This window comes from Lepisosteus platostomus, chromosome 5 (genome assembly GCF_059453375.1).
Source record: "Lepisosteus platostomus isolate fLepPlt1 chromosome 5, fLepPlt1.hap1, whole genome shotgun sequence".
NCBI classification, from domain to species: Eukaryota; Metazoa; Chordata; class Actinopteri; order Semionotiformes; family Lepisosteidae; genus Lepisosteus; species Lepisosteus platostomus.
In genome coordinates, this window is record NC_142615.1 from 60,363,715 (window position 1) to 60,386,103 (window position 22,389).

Here is a 22,389-nt window from a genome sequence, read left to right on the forward strand (position 1 = left end):
ATTAAGGCTACCTAGTTAAAAAAAAACTTATCGTCATCTTTTTGAACGTGATTATTAGACACCCGTTAATCTCCACCGAGGTTTCTTGAGAGATCGTTCAGCGAGCGAGTATTAAAACACTACGTCGCTTCCAACCTCTGCTGTCACTGTAAACTCGGACGTGATGTTCTGCAGATGTGCAGTGTGCCTTTCCTCTTGTCGTATTCAAGAGTACTCACTGTGTGAGTTCCTCACTGCGTGTTCTGTGCTCTACTGTGATTTAATTTAGATGATTACGTGGAGTAGAGTGACAAGATCTACTTGAACATTTTCGGTTTGTGAAATGAAACACTAAATACACTACTGTAAATACAAGTAATGGACATTTAAAATAACCACAGTAAAGCTAGAAGAGTGAAAGATAAAAGACTATTTAGAATGACATTCACAATAGAATTAAAAACGGCACAGCCGCCCGAACAGGGACTTGAACCCTGGGCCCTCAGATTAAAAGTCTGATGCTCTACCGACTGAGCTATCCGGGCTCTGAAAGGACGCCGACACTGTCGGGATCCTCGCAAGTCACGTGTCTCTTGTGCCGAAGAGCAGTCATACCTGACCCGTCTGGAATGACCACTGACAGACTTTATCATGAAGCGACGGCACCACTCCCAGTAGAATGAGTGAGAAATACAGCATGACATGGGTAGTTAAGGGGCTCCCACAATCCATTTTTCCTCACATTACTGATTTTTTTCAATAGCATTTTGACCTTTTTTCACATTCAGATTTTTTTCACATTTAATAAAATCTTTTAATCAACAACATTAAAAAGAAAACAAATGGAACATTTTTTGGAACAATAATTAAAAAAAACTTTCAATGCCTTGGTTGTATACGTTTATAAAGGGAGTTGCAACATTGCTGAAATGTAAAGAGCATTTCTGTAGAGAAAACAGCATTTTTTCTGCCTTGATGTTAAGCTTAGGGAGCCTGTCTTTTGGAAATTCTATTTTATAACACCTTGCACAGCCTCCCGGCAGACTAACAAATATTTTTTTGGAGAAATTGGCTCACACACCGGAAGACACTAACGTTTATTTACGTTAGAGTATGTAAAACTCAGGCTTTAACAGATGTTCATGATGTTTCACACGGGGTGTTACCTGTTGTAGTGTTTCAAAAGATGTGTTAGCGGACCACAAATTATCTTTAAAAGATTTGGGTTTGTACTGGCTGGGATTCAAACCCGACTCAATTATTTGGAAGGCGCCTGTACCACCAACGCACTTCCGAGAAGCACCTGCAAATTATCACAATCCTCTCTCTCACCTACAAAGCTATGGAGACACAGACGTCCAATGAAAACTAATTTTATTCACTCAAGGCTCCACTTTTGTTGTGATGTCATTTTAATTAATATTAGCTTTGATAAGGTGTCGTTTTTGCCTCTTAAAGTTAAAGTCTGCTCCTTTCTTCCTGGTATAGAAATAACATGTTCCATCTTTGTTTAAAAACACCACTAAAAGTAAATTATTCAGCTCTAACGCCTGTGTGCATTGACAAGACATCTCAAAAGGACTTATCAAATAAGAACACGATCCTTCCTGTTACCATTCCTGTGGCTGGGGCATTGTTTCACCCTTTTATTTTCTTCTACATTACTTGCAGACAGGGCTTTATCACTCGAGTTGTACAGAACAAGTGTGCATCGGTCCATGAAAATCATCAGTAGTGCTGTTTTTCTATGCATAGTTTAATCAAGAGCACTTAAAAGATGCAAAAAGCTTTCAAATAAAACAGAATTGAAAGACAGTCGAGCAAGGAGGTAGAAAAAAAGCACTTCCCCGTCTGGGAATTAACCACCGTCGCACGTGTGACTGGATACAAAAATAATAGATTAATTTGTTCCCAGTCTCTTGAAGCTTTAATGCGATTATTTTTCCTTCCTTATTTCTTCATTCCCATGAATTTACTCTGTAGTAGAGGAAACGCGAAAGTGGGAAACTGCAGGCATTCTTCGTGAGTGGTGGATTGTGATCAGTGAGCATCTGGACAAGTCTGTTCCATTACCTTTTCCATCGGGGATGTAGCTCAGTGGTAGAGCGCATGCTTCACATGTACAGATGCAGCCATTCAAAATGCGCGGGGGATACCGCATTATTTTGCGGTACGCTGTACGCAGTCTACCGCAAGCTACTGGTAAATACCGCGAGTTACCGTAAATTCTCCTATAATATGACAAGCAAAATAATAGTATCCGGAATTTCGGCAAGGTGGAGCTAATAAAGCTCAACCTCTCATGTTTGAGCTGTGGCCATTAAAGTCTTTAAAGAAGATATTACTAATAGTATTAATAATGAATGACCTTGGACAAGCTGTAAGTGTAAACTCAAAGTATTGCCCTGGTCAACATTCTTTTTTTCATTGACCGTCTTGTTAAAAGTAACACCACAGCATTTCGCAATCACGCATTTGTTTCCAATCATGCAAAGTACAGTAATTTTTGAGAATCTCCGATTCACCATGCCTTTCACATGCTCATAAAAGAGATTGATTTAGGAACGTAAACATATTACAGTATGAAAACTGTACTGTATACAGTATGTATATGTATATTTAATGTCTTAACTGTGGCCGTTTAAGTATTGAATATTCATATCTAATTTTACCACTGAAGGGAAATCTTAGTAGCTGAGCATAAAAAGAATAGGAGCATACTGCAACGCGTGTGAAGGCCATAAACGATATTAATTTTGGAACATAAACATACAGTACATGGCTGGTCTCGGTACTTTAAAGAAAACATTCACGAAACATGGTTTCATTATGACCAGAATCGGTCTTGAGATATTTTTAACTTGATTTACAGTATTTGAGAGGTATGTCTTAACACCGATACTACAGTGCGTAAATACTGCTCACGTATATGTTTCTAGGTTTATATTATGTATTTCATACGGTCAAATTACTTTTGAGCAACTAATAAGAAGCCCAAAACGGTATGCGTTTTAGTTTCGTTTTGTGCTGGGACTCTGCTTTTAACAATGTCGCCGTGGATTGATTAGAGATATCAAGTACATACAAGTCATTTTTTAAATGTTGTAGTTCGTCTTGTAAAAATGTTACGAGTACATCATCTATCAACAATTACACAGGTTCTGTTTCCATATTGCGGATTTTGCGGATTTTAGATTTCACGTTGTGAATATATGATTTGGGCAAACAGAGCCGCAAAGAAGTACATTATGGGTTGTTGTTTTTTTTTTTGCAGTTTTATCTAGAACAAGCGATGCTTAAACCTTTGTCTGATTCTTGTGAAACTATCCACACGACAGTTACAGTACCTAGGAGTTGACTTCAGTGATGTCACTGATGGGATGTTTCTAAAAATCCATCATCTGTAAAGCGTCTTCTCTAGTTGTCCTGCATATGTATTCGCTAATGAAGCTGTGTGTTCTGAGCCTGGATCTCTACATTTCTGTATGAACCAGCTTAGAGGGCTAAAGACAGCTTGTGTTTAAATTGAGTGTAAGGCAATTTATGCTTCTGAAGTCATGATCAGCATTTATTATTGTACTGTGCTGTAAACTTGTTTTGTGCCTAGTCACATTATTTTATAGTGTTTTTATAGCGTTATTAAATCCGGTGGCGCTGTGTGTTAGTTTCCTGACTCCCATGTCACATGGTCTGTGATTGAATCCCTTGGAACTATGACTTTATTTTTTAACAAACATTTCTTTGAAAAAATGAAACGTTTACCTTGGTCAGAGATTAAGGTCGCTGCCTTTCATCTAAAACCCTACTTGAATCCTTCTAAACTAAAAATCAGTGTTAGTGAGTTAAATAAAGAGGTATCCAGGTAACAGTGAAACGGGCAGACAGTCTGGGGAGATCGCCCGTTTTCCATGTAAATAGTTCCCTGGTTCTGCACCCCTTGGTGTTTCTCTCGCTCTCTCTCGGGTCACCTGATCATTAGCTCGAAAGATTTGAGTGCTTTGTGTATATTCTAATGGTAGTGGGGGCAGGGTGTGTGGGAACAGGTTTGGTTGAAATTGCATTGGAGATCTATGTTCTTCACACCTGAAACATTTTCTCTGAAAGCATTTTCTTCGCAGTTTAGCCGATCTTGTTACAGCATGTTACAGTTTACTATTATTAACCATATTAATTTTAAGTGCTTAATGCCATTTTTTGACCAGGCACGAATATTCTTAAGTCCACATCTTTGCAAGGGAATCAGTGCGAATTGCAATACTAATTAAATGACCGCAGGCACTTTCCACCCCCTCTGCCAGCAGGAACATTCCTATTCTTAGCTCAGCAGCTCATTACAAACCGGGTTTTTTTACACAGCAATACAGCTTTGCGTTGTGAATCTGTTTTTCCAAAGAAAGTGGAATACAGTGATACTACCTGCTATACAGATACATATGTTTAGATATTTAGACCCTTAAATTAATATCATTATTAATAATAATGATTATAATGATAATAATGATAATCGGCCAGTGAAAGCTCTCTTGTCCTTCACATCAATGCCTGAAACATTTTTTTCATAATGTCGACATACACAGTCGTGTAACTGACAGTTTGAGGTAGCCTATCGTGTAAATTTCGCTTTGTTGCTGATAGGTTAAGATTTCGAAACTCTGCCCCAAAGTCATGTGACTGATTTTTCGCCCTGTTTCGTTGGTTAAACGCAATGATCACAAGCACCACCATGGTAACTGGGATGTATAGTTTTTAATTCCGTTTGAATTATAACTGTACGTACTGTCTTCATATTTGGCCAGGGCTTTAAAGAAAAGGCACGCCAAAAAATTTCGGTGCCGTCGTCTCCGCTTTAAAGGTACCCCCGTGCTGGAAGAATTTGACCTCGGAACGTTTGCCCAGCGTAGTTATAGTGGACATAAAAACAAGAGTTTGCTGGCATTATATAATTATGCGAATTACACAAATATAATTATATCTTATTAATTTCTTGAGATACGCGATTCTTTTAATACAGTCTTTGCTGTGCTCTAGAGGATCCTTGTGATAGTCGAGCTCTAGTTGAATGATAAGTGTCGCAGTTTAAATAAATTTTGTAGTTGGCAATTATGAAACACTCTGTTAAAAGCAAGGGAGTTTTTATGTCCGTTGCAGTTCTTTTGAAACTGAACTTGTTTGAATTGACTGAGCTCCGTGCTGTACCACACAATGTCTGTTTTTTTTGTGCTGTCCTACTGTACTTCCTACTTTGAAAATACCTGTGAAACCGGTTTAATTCATCACAGCCAGCCCTCCCGCAGAGAGGGGGGTTGTACTTGTTAATGTCTTAGCACAAAGCAGAAACTTCTTGGAAAGATTACAGATTTTAATCGTCTTTTTTCTGAACCAGGGAAAATCTGATCATGTTTCTCTATAACAATAATAAAAAACTTTATTTTACATATCACCTTTAAAAGTGGCATCTCAAAATAATACAGTAGATGTAAACCACAGATTACAAAGTAAATACCCAGACAAAAGCAAACGCGTTTTTAATAAGATGCTTTTATTCGTTCATAATCCGACGATCTCAGGAAGACTAATGGGGGTCTGGCTTTTTTTCTGGAAAACCATAACTCTGGTCTTGTCCAGATTGACTGTCAGCGCCCAGGTCTGACAGTGCTGCTCCAGCCTCTGTTCTGTGGGCGACAGCAGGACCAGTTCCTCTGCAAAGAGGAGGAACTCGATTTCTGTAATTAATGCCGATCAGTAAATCAGGGGACGACAAAACAGTTATTGCGCCCGGCTCCTCAATGGGCTTCGACGTGCTAATGCGTTGGTTTAACAGTCCGGGTGTGGCAATGTTTTTTTATTATTGTTATAGAGAAACATGATCAGATTTTCCCCGGTTCAGAAAAAAAGATCTGAAGTACTGTACCGTATACTAGTTTGTCACTCTTCTCATCCCCTCTTTGCTAAATGGCTTTTGAATCGAGTCACATGAAGACAGAGGTGAAACAGCCCTACACAGCCCTGTCGCAGTACACAAATATAATTATATCTTATTAATTTCTTGAGATACGTGATTCTTTTGATACAGTCTTTGCTGTGCTCTAGAGGATCCTTGTGATATTTCGAGCTCTTGGTGAATGATAAGTGTCGCAGTTTAAATCATTTTCGTAATTAGAAATTATGGAACGCTCTGTTAAAAGCAAGGGAGTTTTTATGTCCGCTGCAGTTTTTTTGCAACATGAATATAATTATATCGTTATTAATTTCTTGAGATACGCGATTCCATATTATATTCCCTTTTAATCAAATTCTAAAAGTATGCTTGTTGTCTCCGGTATCACGTTAGTTAAAGTCTTCGATGCTTAAAATGTTTAGGGAGAAATGGAATACTGGTGTGTATGTTTTCTTTAAAGTACCGAGACCAGCCATATACTGTATGTTTAAGTTCCAAAATTAATATCGTTTATGGACTTCACACGCGTTGCAGTATGCTCCTATTCTTTTTATGCTCAGGCACTAAGATTTCCCTTCAGAGGTAAAATTCCATATAAATATTAAATACTACAATGGACACAGTAAAGACGTTTACTGTAAATCTTTCTACGACAGACCAACGGACCACGAGTGCCCCTGTCAGTCAACCAATCACATACCGCGGTACCCCGCGTCATCTTGTGTCACGATGCGTGACGCCGTAGCCAATTACCTCCAGTACGTGTCTGTACCGCGCACTTTGAATGGCTGCATCTGTAGATGGCACAGCTGTTACAACAAACAGGCAAATAAACTTTTTTTATTATTCCATTCGAGCTGTAGTTTTGAAAATGTTTTTTTCCATTCATTAAATAATACAAAACACAAACCCACCATAAACATCTGACCATTGTTATTCCTGAATTATAAGCTCGTACCCACGTACTGCGAAATTCGTGCAAGAGTCACAGCTGGTAGGCAGTTCAATGAATATGATGCTTTTCAGGGGCCGAGTATTAGACACGTGTTATCGTGCGGAGCTTAGTCTTCCTCTAACGCAGTCTTTGCCTCGGACCACCCCTCTTGGCACATTAGCCCTTTAATTTTCGATTTTCTGTATAGAACACCGAATATCTTGAGGAAGTCTGTCAAGCAATGACTGCTGGATAATTGAGGTGAAAACATTGGTTCAAAATCAACATCCTCTGCTATTGCCGTTGATTCTTTGAGAGTTTCTTCAAGTTCTTCATTTGACCTTCAATATTGAGGGATATTGAGCATAATACCGTACTATTTGTAGCTTTCTTTTGATCGCCCGTTTTATTAAAATGCCAGCCTCTTTTACAATTATTTAGATGTTTGGCAAGGTGTAATAGCCCCCCTCGCATCCTCAGCTAAAATATTTCAAAAGTACAACAAAATTACATTATATTGAACAGCATTTATGTTAACATTTATATTCAAATTAAAGTAAATATACGAAAATATTAAAATACAACTTCGGCGATCTGTCGTTTTTGCTTGTCAAGTTCTCAAACAATTTTGCGTTGTATTTTAAATTACTTTAGCTGAAGATGCAACGGGAGCATAAGTGAATTCTCCCGCCACCCACTGGAACATATAATTCCATGGGTGAATACTAACTTTCTCGCAAGTTGCCAATATCGGAAATTATTGGAAATTCCCGGTAATGTTGACTCTGGTACTCAATTGTTTACTACTACAAATATCAAAATAGTTCAGGTTTTGCGGAACAATTAAATTTTTGCGGTGATGATGTTTACTATAGGAAGAAGTGCGTCCCTGGGTGGGATCAAAAAACCCACCTTGGGGTTAATAGCTAAACACGCTAACCGATTGCACCACAGAAATGCTTACACCTTGATTTTTTTCATTTACATACTTTTGGTGAACAAAAAAATTCACTCGCATTTCATCTTTCGCAAGCTATATGATTTAAAAAAAACAAGTTGTTCTTCAAAGGAAATGAATAAACGCATTAAACCAAATCAAGACCTCTTTGAGTGTCCCAAATTACATGTTCTGTAAAACAAGACAGGAAAAAAAGGTACCGCTGGAATTCGGATCCAGGATCTCCTCTTTATGAAATAGGTGTTTTAACCAGCTTTACCACAGCACCGGCAGAACACTATTCTTATACAGGTGGGTACCCACCCTCAAACCTTTGTTCTCCCGCTACTTTACCTTTGAATACTGCCCTGTCTCTCTCACACCTGAAGAAGGCTCCACGGCCGAAACGTTGTGTTCTCTTTCTTCTTTTTTTCAGCATGGAATAAACCTATTACCTATTCTTATACAGCCGCTTGGACACACCGCTCTGAGACATCTGAGGTCGATGTGCTGAGCCTGGTCGCCGAGCAAAATCATGCCCGGGGGGGGGCAGCTTTCATGATGTGGTTGCCGAGTGGTTAAGGTGATGGACTGCTAATCCGTTGTGCTTTGTACGCGTGGGTTCGAATCCCATCCTTGTCGGTTTATGTCTTCGACTTGTGATCTGTTTCTAAGTTGTACTTGCTTTCTTTAGCTACTGTAGTAGAGCAGTAATATTTCTAGCATTGGCTGAACATGGCTTACAGCTGTTAGGAATCCCTGGTGGGAAGATACACGGATCCTGTGCAGACGCAGGCACGGGTGATAGATGAGGCAGGCGAACAAACCAAAACGAGAGGCAAGGTCGTAGTCAAAAGGCGAAAGGCAAGTCGTAATCCAGGAAGTTCTCCGGTAGCAGACAGTCCGAGGCGAGAGGCGAGGTGCAAAGTCGAAAAGGCAGAAGGGGAATCCAAAATCCAGAATAAACGAGGTACGGGGAAAAACGCCAGGTAGAGCTCTCAAGGAGTAGACTCAATACCGAGCAGAGGGAAGCAGGTGAAGATGGTTTAAATAGCAGTGCGCACCGCACAGTGAGTGTGCGCAGGTGGTTTAACTCGTACGGCGGTGTTTGTTAATAATCACCCGCTGCTGGGGCTGATTAGCTCGCTTACGCTTTGGTCTTGACTGCCTGGTGGTCGTGACAACAATTAAACTTAATGCAGAAGCATGTTGTCTATAACAGTAAACGATGCAAGAAGACAGGAAGAAAGGCACCGCTGGGATTTAAACCCAGGATCTCCTGTTTACTAAAGAGGCGCTTTAACCATCTAAGCCACGACACCGGCAGAACTCTCTTCTTTTACTGCCACTTGGACACACCGCTCTGAGACACCTGCGTTTAGTAAGCACTGAGTCCGCCGGCTGAGCAAGCTGCCTCCTTTACACGGAACAGGAGCCCTGACCGTAAGAGAAATGAAGAGAAATGGCTTTTATTGGGCACTTTTCATGTCCAATGCACTTGACATCTCCCAAGGGGGACAGAGTTCATTAACGACACTTTTCCTTTCTTTCTTCTTTCTGTACACTTTGATGAAACAAAACGAGAAATCATGTAAGGGAAAATGTCTTTTTTCATGGAGAAAACATGCACCGGGAAATGTTGTGTTTAGAAGAAGTGAGTTAACATGAAAAGTGACCTAATTTACCAGAGCAAATGCTCACCAAGCAAGATCTGCTTTACTACTAGAGAGAACTAGAGTGAAAGACGCTTTTGTCTTGGAATTCTAAATCAATTAGAAATTCAGAGCGACACATAAAGGCTTTGTCTGCTTAAAAGTGATGATTTTTTAAAACTAAAAAAAATGTAGAAAACACGTTTCTCACTTAGAAATTTAAGATGGGGGTAGGGTATTACTAGTAACGGCACTGAACTCACCATGGTGCAATTAATTTACGTGACGGGCTAGTGGTTTAATGGATAACGCGTCTGATTTCGGTTTATAAGATTGTCGATTCGACTTCTACCGGGGTTGTGTGATTCAAATCAGGCTCCTCAGAAATAGATGTCTGTTATGTAAATGAACCCCACCTGAAAGCAAACGTTGGGTCTGGGTTCCTTTCTTTCCTGCATGAAATAGCAAATCATTACAAAAAAAAAAACACCAACTAATGTCCAATAGTCCAATAGTTAGTCATTTAAGTAAACATGAATATACTGTAAGGTCTTGGTACATGGGAGTGGATTTCAACCACAATTAAAAGAAGGGCAAATTATAATTACAGGCTTCAGACACTTTTTCATACAAAAGTGACCAAACACTCCCTAACTTTCAGGTTTGCTTGAACCTGTAACAGAAAAGCGGTTTGAAACTTCCATTCTCTGATGTCACTGTCTCTAAAGTCGGACGTGATGTTTCGCGGATGTGCAGTGTGCCTTTTCTCTTGTCGTGTTCAAGATGAAATGCTGCATAAGCTCCTGACTGGGTGTTCTGTACTGTTCAGATTACCTAGGTGGTGTACAGCTAAAACCCGACTGCATGGTGTGAATTCCAGGTTCAGCACCAGCAGCACCTGCAAACACATCAGCTGACCTCGACATGATTTGAACACGCGACCTTCTGATCTGGAGTCAGACGCGCTACCGTTGCGCCACGAGGTCACTTGCGACATGTGCTTTTAATTCACCCAAAGAGAAATATCAGCGTCCCTGAAAAACATTCTCTCCTGTGAGGAGCGCCGCTCTTCCAACGAGGGTCTCTTCATCCCAGACCACAGATTATTCCTCCCGCCCGGCTCTCTCACGGAGAGCAGACACACTGTCTCCACTAATGTGTTTACTACATCTATAGATCTGACCCCCTACAGCCCCGATATTCCTGGACAGGATATTTACCACCAGCCTGGTGAACTTCTCATCTTGACCTCTCCCAGGAGGAGCACAATTAACACAGAATCCTCTCTCCATTTAGCAAATAACACAAAAAACTGTTTACCTGTCAAGACAGAAAACCAGGCTGCTCCAGGTGAGGCTTAAACTCACAACCTCGGCATGAGTCCACTGAATATGTCATTTTACATGGCCTGAACCAGGAAAGAGATTGGAAGTCAAGAAGTTATGGTTTTGTTTTAATACTTGCCTACTCTTTTAATTTTTCGGTCAAATCTTTTATTTGGGAGTACTTTCAATGGATGTTAATCTTTGTCCCGATGCACGATTCTGGGCCATGGTGTGTCTTGAATAATGTTCTTATAGGCTTCAGTTTGGAAAAGTGCGCTCTTCAGAAGCTACTGAAACCGCTAATGGTTTCATAACACTTAATGCAAAAGCAACGTTCGGGTTTGAAAAATAATATTTCTTGCTATGAATACAAACACTGTTACAGGAGGCGTGTTAGGGCTATTTTAGCTTAGATCATCAATTCATCTTACATTTCTTCTCCATCTATATCAACAGCGTCATCGCTACTGAGCGCTAAAGGCAGGTCCTGGCAATACAATCTTCTTTAGAAAACATTTTTAAAACTATTTCCACTACCATACATTAAGTAAAAGATACCGATTGCACACAACTCATAAAATCTCTTTTCCAGGGACGTTGTAGCTAGATGCAAATTCCAATCGAAAATGTATCAGCTTTAAAATTTTCTTTTGGATCCACAGGACGATCAGCATGAGACTCAAAATATACCTGTGTTTGATTGTACAGCATAGATTGTACAGCATGTATGTTTACATTTATGTTACAATTAAGGTAAATATATCAAAATATCAACATCCAACTTCACAGTGCTAACGTACTGTAACAGTGCTTGTCAAATTCTCAAACAAATCTGCGTTGTATTTCTAAACTCTTTTAGCAGAGGACGCAACAGGAGTATAAATGATATCTCCTGCAAGCCATTCAAAGATACTTTTCCAAGAGTGAATATGGATTTCTGGGGAGTTGCGGTGTTGATCACTATTGGACTTCCCCGGTCTCAAGTGTTGTTGTTGGACACGGGCAAAAGACTCGCATTTTCTGCAAATATAAAGAGGGTTAAGGTTTCAGCTTTAGCGGAGACAGTGTTTACATTGACAATAATAAGAAGATCGTCCCTGGGTGGGTTTAAACCACCAACCTTTCAGTTAACAGCCGAACGCGCTCGCCAATTGCGCCACAGAGACTGATGAGAGAAGCTTTTCTCCATTCGCACCTTTCCGGTCAAAAAATAAACATTGCTTGCATTTTCTTGCCAGTTGGCAATATTCCTACTGCTCTGATAGCAAAGAATTACATTTCATTTTTCACAAGCTGTATGAATTTCTTGAAAAACAAGTTGTTGCAGAAAGGAAATACATTCATGCTTTAAACTAAATCAAGCCCTATGCGGTTGTCCAAGATGGTAGTTTCTGCACAAAAAGACAGGAAGAAAGGCACAGCTGGGATGTGGAGCTAGGATCTCCAGTCAACGAGACAGGTACTTAAACCAACTCAGCTACGGTGCCGGCAGAATTCTCCTCTTTTATAGCCGCTTGGACACACCGCTCTGAGCCATCTGCATTCAGTAAGCCCTGAGTCTGCTGGCTGAGCAAACTGCCTCCTTTACACGGAACAGGAGTCCTGACCGTAAGAGAAATGAAGAGAAATGGCTTTTATTGGGCACTTTTCATGTCCAATGCGCTTGACATCTCCCAAGGAGGACAGAGTTCATTAACGACACTTTTCCTTTCTTTCTTCTTTCTGTACACTTTGATGAAACAAACGAGAAATCATGTAAGGGAAAATGTCTTTTTTCATGGAGAAAACATGCACCGGGAAATGTTGTGTTTAGAAGAAGTGAGTTAACATGAAAAGTGACCTAATTTACCGGAGCAAATGCTCACCAAGCAAGATCTGCTTTACCACTAGAGAGAAGTAGAGTGAAAGACGTGATCATTTCACGCCGTTGTGGAACGAAACGCTTTTGTCTTGGAATTCTAAATCAATTAGAAATTCAGAGCGACACATAAAGGCTTTGTCTGCTTAAAAGTGATGATTTTTTAAAACTAAAAAAAAATGTAGAAAACACGTTTCTCACTTAGAAATTTAAGATGGGGGTGGGGTATTACTAGTAGCGGAACTGAACTCACCATGGTGTAATTAATTTACGTGATGGGCTAGTGGTTTAATGGATAACGCGTCTGATTTCGGTTTATAAGATTGTCGATTCGACTTCTACCGGGGTTTTGTGATTCAAATCAGGCTCCTCAGAAATAGATGTCTGTTATGTAAATGAACCGCACCTGAAAGCAAACGTTGGGTCTGGGTTCCTTTCTTTCCTGCATGAAATAGCAAATCGTTACAAAAAAAAAACACCAACTAATGTCCAATAGTCCAAAAGTTAGTCATTTAAGTAAACATGAATATACTGTAAGGTCCTGGTACATGGGAGTGGATTTCAACCACAATTAAAAAAGGGCAAATTATAATTACAGGCTTCAGACACTTTGTCATACAAAAGTGACCAAACACTCCCTAACTTTCAGGTTTGCTTGAACCTGTAACAAAAAAGCAGTCTGAAACTTCCATTCTCTGATGTTACTGTCTCTAAAGCCAGACGTGATGTTTCACAGATGTGCAGTGTACCTTTTCTCTTGTCGTGTTCAAGATGACCTGCTGCATAAGCTCCTATCTGGGTGTTCTGTACTGCACTGTTATTTCATTCAGATTACCTATGTGGTGTACAGAGAAAACCTGACTGCATGGTATAATTTCCAGGTTCAGCACCAGCAGCACCTGCAAACACACCAGCTGACCTCGATGTGATTTGAACACACAACCTTCTGATCTGGAGTCAGACGCGCTACCGTTGCGCCACGCGGTCACTCGTGACAAGTTCTTTTAATTCCCCCAAAGAGAATAACAGTAATGCTAGAATAACTAGTATTAAAACTAATAATACTACTGTTAATTCTCTAACAGTAACACTATAATTATAAATAATATTTACATGAATATTAACATTAAAACTAAAACTATCAGTAGCGCTATCATCATTAATACTCACATGAACACTAGCATTAAAACAACCAGTTGTACTCTCATTAATATTGATATGAATACACTAGTATTAGTATTTGTTGCTACCCATGACGTTACATCGCTCTTTGTGATGAACGAGATACACCTAGACGCGCACAGTGACGTGGCGCCTGTCCCCGTGGTTACCATACTTATGATTTATAAACACGGGAAAAAATACATGTAAACTGTTACTTACAGTGCCTTGCGAAAGTATTCGGCCCCCTTGAACTTTTCAACCTTTTGCCACATTTCAGGCTTCAAACATAAAGATATAAATTTTTTATTTTATGTGAAGAATCACCAACAAGTGGGACACAATTGTGAAGTGGAACGAAATCTATTGGATTTTTGAAACTTTTTTAACTAATAAAAAAATGAAAAGTGGGGCGTGCAAAATTATTCGGCCCCCTTGCGTTAATACTTTGTAGAGCCACCTTTTGCTGCGATTACAGCTGCAAGTCGCTTGGGGTATGTCTCTATCAGTTTTGCACATCGAGAGACTGAAATTCTTGCCCATTCTTCCTTGCAAAACAGCTCGAGCTCAGTGAGGTTGGATGGAGAGCGTTTGTGAACAGCAGTTTTCAGCTCTTTCCACAGATTCTCGATTGGATTCAGGTCTGGACTTTGACTTGGCCATTCAAACACCTGGATACGTTTATTTGTGAACCATTCCTTTGTAGATTTTGCTGTATGTTTGGGATCATTGTCTTGTTGGAAGATAAATCTCCGTCCCAGTTTCAGGTCTTTTGCAGACTCCAACAGGTTTTCATCCATCTTCCCCTCAATTTTAACCATCTTCCCTGTCCCTGCTGAAGAAAAGCAGGCCCAAACCATGATGCTGCCACCACCATGTTTGACAGTGGGGATGGTGTGTTGAGGGTGATGAGCTGTGTTGCTTTTACGCCAAACATATCGTTTTGCATTGTGGCCAAAAAGTTCGATTTTGGTTTCATCTGACCAGAGCACCTTCTTCCACATGTTTGGGGTGTCTCCCAGGTGGCTTGTGGCAAACTTTAGACGAGACTTTTTATGGATATCTTTGAGAAATGGCTTTCTTCTTGCCACTCTTCCATAAAGGCCAGATTTGTGCAGTGTAAGACTGATTGTTGTCCTATGGACAGACTCTCCCACCTCAGCTGTAGTTCTCTGCAGTTCATCCAGAGTGATCATGGGCCTCTTGGCTGCATCTCTGATCAGTCTTCTCCTTGTCTGAGCTGAAAGTTTAGAGGGACGGCCAGGTCTTGGTAGATTTGCAGTGGTCTGATACTCCTTCCATTTCAAGATGATCGCTTGCACAGTGCTCCTTGGGATGTTTGAAGCTTGGGAAATCTTTTTGTATCCAAATCCGGCTTTAAACTTCTCCACAACAGTATTACGGACCTGCCTGGTGTGTTCCTTGGTCTTCATGATGCTCTCTGCGCTTTCAACAGAACCTTGAGACTATCACAGAGCAGGTGCATTTATACAGAGACTTGATTACACACAGGTGGATTCTATTTATCACCATCAGTCATTTAGGACAACATTGGATCATTCAGAGATCCTCGCTGAACTTCTGGAGTGAGTTTGCTGCACTGAAAGTAAAGGGGCCGAATAATTTTGCACGCCCCACTTTTCATTTTTTTATTAGTTAAAAAAGTTTCAAAAATCCAATAGATTTCGTTCCACTTCACAATTGTGTCCCACTTGTTGGTGATTCTTCACATAAAATAAAAAATTTATATCTTTATGTTTGAAGCCTGAAATGTGGCAAAAGGTTGAAAAGTTCAAGGGGGCCGAATACTTTCGCAAGGCACTGTACATACATTTATCAACTTGGAATATATTTTTTTAGCTCTAGGATACAGTTACCTAAATAATAATAAGAATAATCATTGTTTAATTTCGGTTTGAACATTTTTTACACTAAACGCACTGTGGTAATTGATCGATACAGTCTTTATTGACTGTTTTCTAGATATTTAAAACAGGATCAAAAACAGAAAAAGAACCAGTACTCACCAATCGGTGAAGTTAATCGTTTATTCTACGGTTTTTCAATTGAATTAATTGGTTTTCGATAGATAAATGATCAATAACTCTCCTCCGTGCGCACCCTCCCGCGGTCTTGCTCTCTGATCCAGGTGCTCAGGCTGGTGTCTGTGACATTACAGCGCTCTTTCTAACAGAGCAGAGCGCGTCTCCGCTGGAGGAGACTCCTGTCCGGAGCCTGGGGGGCTTTTCTTACAGATATAACATCCCCCCCAAAAAAGAATACACCGGGCTGTGAAGAGAAGCAAATCATAACAATTGTAAAAGGAGAGTGACAAACCAAGGAATGAAATTCATTAAACAGGAAAAAAAATAGTTTACTTCGCAGATGAATGTGTTACAAGGCGTACCTGTGTGGAGCAGTAGAGAACGAGTACAAGTCCCTGTAATAAGTGCATTTAAATGTTTTAAACGAATCATCAGAGTATAGAAGCCAGGAGGATCAGGAACCTGATCCTGGAGGTTAAAATGTGTATCCTGGTTTTATTTCCAGCCTGCTCTCAGTTCCATAGGTAGTCTGATTATTTAAATTAAATGTATAACTGTTACAATAATTCATCTAATTGTAAATTTATAAGACTGTGAGACACCTGTGAGAGACATATGAGAGCTGGTGATTCCCTGGGCTGGTGTGGAATCACACACAGACAGGTCTTCTTCTGTGTGATCTGAGTCCCACTGCTGAGAGCTACAGACTGGTCAACTGGTCACTACTGTAGACACGGTCATTGGCCCATCGGCTACTAATAATCAATATACAGTGTACTGACCAGAGTGTCACTACTTGTGTTTATTACATTAAAAGATAATTCCACACTCACGTGTGTTAGAAAACATTTATAAAACATGTTTGGAGATTGACATACAGTAAAGAAAGTAATACTGAAGGGCTGGAGGTCCTGGAAAGGGTTAATAGAAGCTTCTTGCTTCTGACCTGGAACAGAGTCCACAGCTGACAGATCAGTGAGTCTTGAGCCCAGTTCACAGAGAGGAGAACCAGGAGCTCTTCTCTGTCTCTAAGTGGCTGTGAGGAAGGAGAAAATGGGGAGATGTGACCTGAGTCCAGGCTGTTCCAGGATTGTCTGAACGTCCTCTGGTTCTGGATTGACGGATAAAAAGAAGTATGGAGCTTCTGTCCGATTGTCTCTGAGCTGTGAATCAGACTGAGAAGAGAATAATGATTTATTATTCTGCCTCTGATAATTTTTCTCTTTGCCAAGTGGTGTTACATCCCCTTCAGAAACTCTGCACAGACTGTCAGAGTGAGAGAAAAGTAGAGAGATGGACAGATAAGAGCACACGCGGTGAGAGATACATATGTCTTGATTTACTTTGAACCAAGTGTTCATTTCCTTTGTGGAACAAGTTGTTTCTGAACTTCAAGAAATTCATACAACTTCTGAAAGATAAAATATAAGTCTTGCTAATCAGGACAGAAGAAATACCGCAAGAAAATATCAGTGATTTTTCTCCTTTTAACGAAAAGTGGAGAAAAACAACGGCAGTGCATCTCCGTCATCTTAATTTAGCTTAATACAAGTATTCACTTCCTTTTCTGTGGATTACAGACTGCGAAAGATGAAATAAAGTTATTGGTTATTCATGGTCAGTGCAGAAGATATACTGCCGGCTGGCAGGAAAATGTCAGTATTTTATAATTCTTTAATTACAAACGTGTGAATGGCAAAAAGCAACGGGAGTGTGTCTCTATGCAGCTATTAAATGAAGGGCTGGTGGTTCAAACCCACTAAGGGACAAGCTTCAGACTGTTCCGCTGTAACCATAACCTCTGCTAAAACTTGATGGGATTTCTTCGCAAGCCCTCCTGAAATTTGCAGGAAATATGGATTTTACTCGTGTGGAACTACAAGTAAACAATTAAGTACCTGTCAATGTCCAAGAAAACCATTTTCACGTGTGGAATTTTATCTTCAACTGGCTGTCAGGAGAATTCATTTATACACCCGTTGTATCCTTAGCAAAAATATTTTAAAATTAGAACACAGATTTGTTGGAGAACTTGACAATCCTTGACAATCATTATTAAATGAGCATTATACAATTGTGTGTTGATATTTTGTATATGTACCTTAATTGTAATAAAATTAAACATAATTGCTTTGATATGGATGTTCATTTGAAGGATTTGAGGAAACTATCAAGGATCTCAGAACAACCAAAGATACATTTGGGCATCTGCTATTGGTAAAGATTAAAGAGTACTGTAAGTGTGAAGCTTGCACACACACGAGAGAAAAATCAGTTTTAATGTACTTCATTAAACTGATGGTGTGCTTATCAATCGTGCATAAAATGTACATAGCTGAGGATGGTTTCAATCAGTCGATTTCTGGATTAAGGGCCCAGCACGGTTCCGCTGCACCACTCTGCTAACAGATGTCTTAGTGTGATTCAACACAACTACTCTATCTTTGCTTTCTAAAAGTGTGCCCGAGATGGAAAAGTCTAAATGGTAAACGCAGACGTCACTTTGAGCACTTGGTCTTTTATAGTACAAATCATCACACGCTGCCTTACATGGCGTGTCTTCAAGATCGTTGTGAACCAAACCTTCTGCCAAACTGAATCTTTCGTCGTTAATTCCCAAATCTTCAATGAGAATCAGTGAAACGAAAACCAAGCCCATGTACACACTCGCGTCCTAGCGTGAAAGAAAAATGATGTAAGCATTTGAGAAATAACGAGAGTAGTCTGAACATCTCCAGCCTGTCAACTGCTCTACAAAGAGATCGCTCCCTCTACACCCACTTTATAACGCTGAAAATGATTCAGGAAGCACAGCAAAGTTCTAGAACCAGCGAATGCATCTGCATACATAAAATGTCAATTTTTCAAAAGTAAAATCTTCAGCTTTGAAAGATTGTCATCTATATATTTTCGTTTTTCTCTTTTTTACATAACACGCTTTCGAGAAACAAACTGTCTTGTAATGAAGGCTGCATTAGAAAATGTGTATCTAGCTTTGTTAAATTAAAATCGGCACATCCCAGTGGACAAAAGATGTAGAATATATGGCTATTAAACGCATACTTTAGACGTATAAATGTGCTCTGTAACTGGTCTAGAATGAAATTCAAATATACATATATCGTTATACGTCAATTAGACATCTATGATTATATGTTTATTATACATAAATGGCTGGAGTTATATTATACGGATAAATTTAGAGGACTAATATACATATATAGTTAAAGGCCTATTATACATCAAATAAATATTTTATAGGTGTAGAAACTAGTAAATAAAGCCAATGATTTGTTTTAGAAATGTATTCTTAAAATATACAATTATTCACACCTGAAAAATATGTAGTTCAAATTATACATTATATACAATATTGTAATCAACAAATGGCTAATCATCATAAAAACACAACTAGTAAACTTCAGTTACAAATTCTAGTAACATGGCAATATATATAATAATGACAAACAAACTAATCACATGATCCGGCTAAAATTTAACTCAAAACCACATTTCGATTCAAATATAAATTTTAACATTTACAACTTCTATATTTCCACGAAAATATAATTAATGCAGCACAAACGCTACTTTCTAAAAAAGACAGAATGAAACTGTTTGTTTTTGTGTTTCATGGTGATCCTCCTCTCGATACTAATGAAATGTTTAATATGATCCCTCGAGAAACAAAAAGGAGTCCATTTCCGCCTGGAATGATTGATGCCCCGTGGTACACTACGAGTTGCGTAAGGCTCTGTAACGCGCAGATGAGAAACTAACCTCTGCTTCTTCATTATATACACAGAGAGCTATATATGCGAGCTTACTGCCTCCTACGGGCTCTGTATTTGTTAGCGGTACAAGACCGGACGTGGAGAAATGAAGTGAGGAGGGTGTGTACATTAAAAGGCTCATATCGTCCCTGGAAGGGCTCAAACCACCACCCTTTTGGTTAACAACCAAACCACAAAGACGCATGTACAGCTTAACACTTCTCGGTCTCAGTGAAAGTGATACTCCGTAAAATTTCCAGAGATTCATTTATTTTTAAAGGAAAATCACCAACAGCGGCCGAGATCTACTGGAGTTTTTTCATTCTATACTGCGATTTATGAAGGGTACCCTGTGAAAATACGAGTTTTGACGAGACGGGATGGACATATAAGGTCAAAAAGCTTGGGGAATTGAACTTTAAGGTGAAGACTGCGGGTTCAGTAGCAGCAGAACCTGATCAGTATCAGTTGACTCCGATATACTTTGAAAATGAACTTGGGGATTTAGAGTCAGACGTGCTACCGTTGCACCTTGGGGTACTTAATTTAAAAAAATAGAAAAAACAATCAGTGTTCCTGGATCTGTAATTGAGAACAACACCTGCACAAGAGCTGCGCAGGAAGAATAAAATGTGGTCTGGGAAGAAGAGACTCTCTTTGGAAGAGCTGCGCTCTTCATAGGAGATTTTTTTTTTTTGTGAAGCTGATTTGTCTCCTTTGGGGAATTCAAAGGTATGGACAGCCGTGACTTCGTGGCGCAACGGTAGCGCGTCTGACTCCAGCTCAGAAGGCTGCGTGTTCAAATCACGTCGAGGTCAGCTGTTACTTTTTCAGGTTCTGCTGGTCCTGAACATGGAATTCACATCATGCAGTTGAGTTCTATCTGTACACCACATAGATAATCTAAACAAAATAGAGCAGTACAGGACACGCAGTGTGGAGCTCACACAGGCTTACAGTCTCCAGCATTGGAGTGAGGAGGAAAAAAAGAACTTTGTTTTTTTTTAAGAGAAAAGGCACAGTTCACATCTGCTTAACATCACGTCCAACTTTAGCGACAGCTACATCAGATAATGGAATCACAGAAGTTTCAGATAACTTTTTTTTTTAATACAGGTTCAAGCAAACCTGAAAGTTAATGAGTTTCCGGACACTTTTGTTTTATTAAAAAGTGTCTGAAGCCTGAAAATGTAATTTGAAAAAAAAAACCGCTATTGGACATTAGCAGGTGCTTTTTGTAACGATTTGCTATTTCATGCTGGAAAACAAAGGAAACAGACCCAACGTTTGCTTTCAGGTGCGGTTCATTACATAATATACATCTATTACTGAGGAGCTATAATAAAATTTACACGAGCCAGGTAGAAGTCGAACCTATAATCTTATGATCCGAAATCAGACGCGTTGTTTATTAAACCGCTGGCATTTCACATGACTTGAATTTCCCCATAGTGTGCTCAGCGCCTCTACTAGTAATGCACCGCTCCGTCTAAAATTTCAAAGTGAGAAACATGTGTTTTCTGATTTTTTATGAGTTTTAAAATATAATCTCTTTAAATCAGACAAGGGGTTTATGTTTCGCACTGAAATTCCGATTGACTGAGAATTCAAAGAAAGACTGTTTTCTTCCACAACACCGTATAATTATCACATCCACCAGACTCCCCAACCTCTCCAGACCTTGCTGGGTGAGCAATTGCTCTGATAAATTAGGTCACGTATCATGTTAAATCATTTCTTCTCAACACAACATTTCCTGGTGCACGTTTTCTCTATGAAAAAAAAAGACATTTTTCCCTTGCACGATTTCTCGTTTTTTATCAAAGCGTACAGAAATAAAAAAAGAAGAAGAAATAGTGTCGCAAAAGAACTCTGTCGCCCTTGGGAGATGTCAAACGCATTGGACATGAAAATGCCAGATAAAAGCCAGTTCTCTTCGTTTCTCAGTGTCGGGGCTGCTATGTAAAAGAGGCAATTTGCTCTGAGCGCAGGTTCAGCGCTTACTGAACGCAGATGTCTCAGAGCGGTGTGTCCAAGTGGCTGTAAAAGGTGATGGTTGTCCTGTCACCGTAGCCTAGTTGGATAAAGCGCTTCTCTATTAACCAAAAGAATCGAGATTCAAATCCCAGCCGTGTCTTTCTTCCTATCTTGTAGTACAGAACGTATCATTTCGGGCAATCACAAAGGGCTTAATTTCGTTAAATGCAGGTGTTCATTTTCTTTCTGGAAAACTTTTTTTCCGTTTTTGATGAAATTCACACAGCTTGCGAAAAATGAAATTCAATTCTTGGTTACCAGTGCAGAAGAAATATTACCGGCTGGCAAAATAAACGGTAAGATTATTATTTTTTAACCGAAAACTTGTGATTCGATAGACGAACCCGCCAGTCAGTCTCTGTGGCGCAATCGGTTAGCGCGTTCGGCTGTTAACTGAAAGGTTGGTGGTTCGAGTCCACCCAGCGATGGGATTCTTCTGCAATGTAAATGTTGTCCGAAATCAATTGGATTTCTCGGCGAAACCATAACCATTTTAATATTTGCAGGAAATGCGAGTGTTTAACACGTGTCAGGGTCACCGGGAAATGTCCAATAATGCCCAACATTGCAACTCCCCAGAAAACCATATTCACTCAAAAAAAACTATCGTTGAATCTTCATTTATACTCCAGTTGAATCCTCTGCTGAAATATTTTAAAAATACAATGCAGGTTTGTTTGAGAACTTGACAAGCATTGTTACGATAGCACTGTGCAGTTGGATTTTGATATTTTGACATATTTACCTTAA

General features: G+C 39.6%; 6 non-coding genes across 6 annotated transcripts; 2 read left to right on the plus strand and 4 right to left on the minus strand.

The window, feature by feature from the left end:
- Positions 1 to 451: 451 nt before the first annotated feature.
- On the minus strand, positions 452 to 524 carry trnak-uuu (transfer RNA lysine (anticodon UUU)). Its single transcript has one exon. It is a non-coding gene; the product is annotated as a tRNA-Lys (tRNA).
- A 9,830-nt stretch (positions 525 to 10,354) lies between these two features.
- trnaw-cca (transfer RNA tryptophan (anticodon CCA)) lies at positions 10,355 to 10,426 on the minus strand. Its single transcript has one exon. It is a non-coding gene; the product is annotated as a tRNA-Trp (tRNA).
- Positions 10,427 to 11,857: 1,431 nt separating this feature from the next.
- trnan-guu (transfer RNA asparagine (anticodon GUU)) lies at positions 11,858 to 11,931 on the minus strand. The gene has a single exon. It is a non-coding gene; the product is annotated as a tRNA-Asn (tRNA).
- Positions 11,932 to 13,538: 1,607 nt separating this feature from the next.
- On the minus strand, positions 13,539 to 13,610 carry trnaw-cca (transfer RNA tryptophan (anticodon CCA)). Its single transcript has one exon. It is a non-coding gene; the product is annotated as a tRNA-Trp (tRNA).
- A 6,738-nt stretch (positions 13,611 to 20,348) lies between these two features.
- On the plus strand, positions 20,349 to 20,420 carry trnaw-cca (transfer RNA tryptophan (anticodon CCA)). Its single transcript has one exon. It is a non-coding gene; the product is annotated as a tRNA-Trp (tRNA).
- A 1,573-nt stretch (positions 20,421 to 21,993) lies between these two features.
- Positions 21,994 to 22,067, plus strand: trnan-guu (transfer RNA asparagine (anticodon GUU)). The gene has a single exon. It is a non-coding gene; the product is annotated as a tRNA-Asn (tRNA).
- Positions 22,068 to 22,389: the final 322 nt, after the last annotated feature.